The sequence below is a fragment of the Halichondria panicea genome, chromosome 5, assembly GCF_963675165.1.
Source record: "Halichondria panicea chromosome 5, odHalPani1.1, whole genome shotgun sequence".
Classification (NCBI taxonomy): domain Eukaryota; kingdom Metazoa; phylum Porifera; class Demospongiae; order Suberitida; family Halichondriidae; genus Halichondria; species Halichondria panicea.
Genome location: NC_087381.1, coordinates 3,089,878 through 3,094,476, shown reverse-complemented (window position 1 = coordinate 3,094,476; position 4,599 = coordinate 3,089,878).

Genomic DNA, 4,599 nt, shown 5'->3' with positions numbered 1-4,599 from the left:
TGCAACGATTTATAGCTCAGTCTGGAAATCTAGACTCCAGAGGGGGGCGACGGGGCTAGAGCCCCCCCCCCTTTTGTGCTGCATCAACTCCAACTCATCGATCAGCTTGAATCACCGTACCGTGATAGTAATGACCTAGGTAAAATTTCATGCTATTCAGCGCCTGCTCTGGCCCTGCTCAACCGATTTCAGCTCTGCCCTTCCCAAAATCCTGGCTACGCCACTGGACTCTAGAGCAATACTGGCACTGAGTAGATCTATAATTATTATTGTTGTAGCAAAAAACGTCATAAGACCAGGTCCACATAGTCTAGTCTACCCGTACCCCCCCCACACACATTAATTTTGTCTACCCACACATTGCACTAGCCTCCTTCGCAGCCTCTCCTTTTTCTGTTCTTTGTCACAGCAGTGGACAAATTGGAGGAACAAAGAAAGAAAGAAGGAAGAGACGTCGCTTCTTTCTTTCTTTCTTTGTTCCTCTAATTTTCTGTGACAAAGGACAAAGAACCATGCGTTGTGTACTTGTCTGAAATGTTGCGGAAGTGTGTGCATGTGCGTGGTTAGTTAAACATCCAACCAAAGAGGTGAGAACTTACGTTTAATCATAATACCTTGATAGATATACAACAGGTTGATTATAATAGATCTATGCCATGTATTTAGTGTCTGTATCTGTGAACACACTCACTCACATTAGTTACCTGATTTATAGGTCTACAGACTGTCATTGAATTCTTTATATTAAACTCCATTATGCAGCTACGTATATGGGGATCACCGTGGAGTTGTGGAGAGCTCGCATTGGGCTGTTCAGTGGTGGGAGGGGATCACGACCACACAGTAAAGCTCCCTCGACAAAACTCCAGCCTCTACACTTTAGTGATACAGTGGGTACTACTGCGAAAGTGATTCAAGGAGGATTGCTTTTATTGTATATTCTTAAGTTTTTGAGCTCTCAAGATAAATCACGTTTACTAAAACATACAAGGAATGCTGGTGTCCTGGGGATTGCCATTGCTGTGTTGCTCCACTCTCTTACCCACCTATTGCTGCTAGCTGGAGATGTTGAGAGCAATCCTGGGCCTCGAATGGGTAAGATTTAGTATAATTGTGAAGAGGTGGATTTCGTTCCTGGAAACTGAATTTCCTATCTTGTTTACAGATGAAGTTCTGACTCTCCATGGCCATTTGAAGAACGCTTGCAGCAAGCTGTTCAAGGCTCGTACAGAATGGTTCAATATTGGGCTAACTCTCAAAGTCGATCACGACACTCTTACTGCTATTAGTCAGAAGCAGTCTGGTGACCATGGTGACTGTCTCCGAGAAATGTTGGCTCATTGTATCAAGGCAACAGATTCACTGACTTGGGGAGATTTGTGCAACAGTCTTAGACATGTCACAATAGGACGCAGCGACGTGGCTGATGAAATTGAGGGATTTGTCGTGTCAGGTAAATACTTATAATAACGTGCTCACTAACAGCTGTATTATACAGACGAGACGCTGACACTTGGTGATTTAAAAGAAGCTCACACTAAACTATACGACTCTCGGAACAGATGGTTTGAGATTGGACAAGCTCTACATGTTGATGATGTCACACTAGATAGCACCAGAAAGCAGTGTGCTAATGATGACAGCACCTGTCTTCGTGAAATGCTTGCTCACCGTTTAAAATCAGGGCCTCCTCTATCCTGGAAGGAATTACTTAATTTAGGTTCAATAATTGTACATGTGTGTATGCAAGAACATCTGACCCAACTGAATTTAGCGGAAAGCTCCTTTCCAATTTTCCTCATAGATCATAATTAACGTACGTCGCACGTGGCACCTATAATTATCTTTCTACACACTTCTTAGATCATTAAGCTTCACACGGTCACTCATTTCTTTATTATTTACAGAATTTAGTGTACCAGGAGGCTGTACCCAGGAAACACTCTCTTCTGAGTGGCTGATAGACTCACAAGAAATGGATGACAAGTTTGGAAGTTTGCAGACAAACCTTCAAAAATCTTTCAAGAGAATTGATTTAGAGGATTTAAAGTCTTGCTTAATGAACCTGAGTTGCTACACTCCAGTGTTCAAAGGTGAAAAACAGTGTTTTTTCAAGGACAAACGACAAGATTTAGAAGCAGCAAGCAATATCCATGCTGTATGGCGTATTATTCGAGACTATGTTTCCTATTTTTCGTATGATTTGATCAAGTATCTCACTGATAATCTTGGAAACAAAGAAGACAAGGACAACTTCATAGCGTATGTGAAAGATTTCAAAGAATATGCGAAACGAAGGATTCAGTTTCCGACTAAGTTTAGTTCTGGTTCCGGGAATGATAGTACTGAGATGATTGTGAAGCTCGACTCTACTTATGACAAATGTGAGATTGAACACTTGAGAAAATTTCAAAAAAAAATCTCTAAAACTCTCAAAGTTGATATGAAAGTTTTGTTTCTTCGCGAAATTAACAAGGGTTGTGTTCAACTTATGTTCGAGGTACCCTCTTTCATTCCTCTTGACATCTTCCCACTCACACCCAATCAAGAAGCAGAACTAAAGGATCTTGGGGTGATCCAATTGGACTGCGGGGACTATCATTTCCAAGTACAGGTATGTACCATTCAGATGTAAAGCTGGATATTGTCAGTGCTGTAATGTTATCATTGATGCATGTGACTGTGTGCAATCACCGATATTTATGATGTACATCAGTCATGTACTTACTGTCTTTCTTTTTTAATTAGGATGCCAATTCTCACAGTTCAGATAGTGGTAAGTTTTACATACATTTCTTGTCACATTGACAGATATACCTTAATTTTATATACTATAGTAGCCTCGATCCCAGGCCGAGTTTTCGCTTTTATAACGGTTGCCGAGTTTTCGCTTTTATAACGGTTAGGCGAACAACTAGTTGTTCACCTAACCGTTATAAAAGCGAAAACTCGGCCTGGGATCGAGGCTAATACTATAGCTGCTTGTTGGGCATGAATATAATCAGCTGTACGGTTTCTGTTCTTGTACTCTCAGATGCTGACTCGGACAACGATGACAATCAAAGCACTCAGCCATCTCTGGAACTCGATGATGAGTCAATAGCTGCGAAATCAAAGAGTTCTCATTCTGATTCTGGATATAGCACTGTGTCATCAAAACATCCACCTAGCAAAACCTCATCAACAGTACATGCCGAATTTGAAATTGACCTCGACGCAGACCCAGAGGTATATTTACCTACCCATGTTTGTCGATCATAATTATGTTTTTCTTCTGCAGTTGAACTATATAGCTACGCGTTTGAGAAGTTTGCTATCAGGCATTACCTTCCCAGCATACATACAGCTTCATGCCAAATGGAATGAAGTACCACCAATCAAGCTTCATTCAGCCGTATTCAATGGAGAAATAATCCAAGTTCGGTTCCTGATTGAAGTTCTACACTGCAACTCTGTTGAGCAAGGTCATTTTCTACTTCACGTTGCTGCAGCTTATGGACATCTCAATATTGTTAGGTACTTCATTGAAGACTGGAAACTCAATGCGGCAACTGAATCCACAAACAAAGAAACACCACTTCATTTTGCTGCGCTCAATGGACATCTGCATATCGTTAAGTACCTTGTCGGCATTCAGCTGGTAGATCCCACAAGTCTGGACAACAATAATTGCTCTCCACTACACAATGCCTGCAGAAGTGGGAACGTCGATGTAGTAAAGTACTTGATGTCTGAGATTCAACAGCACCAACTACTCGATGTAAATGAGAAGGCCATCGATGGAATTACACCTATCCATTTTGCTGCTGCAACTGGTAGCCCAAATTTAATACGATTTTTGCTGAAGGAGCTTAAACTTTCTTTTCAAGTGGCTGAGTGTGACTTACAAAGCAAAGACGAGGTTAGTCATCATTACCCGAGGTGCATGGGCGAGCGGCCACGGGTATCCGTTGGTTTGTTTGTTTGTTTGTGTGTGACATCTGACTCTATACTCAGCGTTTACGGCATGGATAGCCTCCACACAACTTTAATAGTGGTAGATTAAAAGTCGAGCAAAATAAAAAACTTGCTTGCACGCTAGCAGCTAGCTACGCGCGGCCTTTATTCGAGGTAGACTACGTATTTACAGTTGAAGTGACCCCATACCAGGAACAATGGAACAGGGTCACTAAAAGCTAGAATTATGATTGTGGTTGTTGCTTCTTTGCTTGCTTCTTTACTTATCCTAGCCCCCAAAACATACCAGGAGCCTTATTTATAAAACTCCAGGCTTCTTTGCTGACTTTGCTGTGACCCTATAGTACAATGCATATATCATACACAAAAGTTTCAGCATTGCTCCTGTTTCTTGCTGCTTTGCCCAGTATTTATTGTATAACACCCTTTTGGTTGCTATATATATTATTTTGTGTAAACAGCCAAGGGTTAGCACTTCAATGCATAATTAACCCGAGGCGCGTAAGCGGCCTCGGTTACAGTAGTCTGTCAGTCTGTCTGTGTGTCCGTGTGTCTGTCGCTCAGTTTGGCTTACCTGGTGATTTAGGCATTACAATTTGTACGTAACATCAGGATTCCACTGTCTCTGTAGGGAAACTTGTA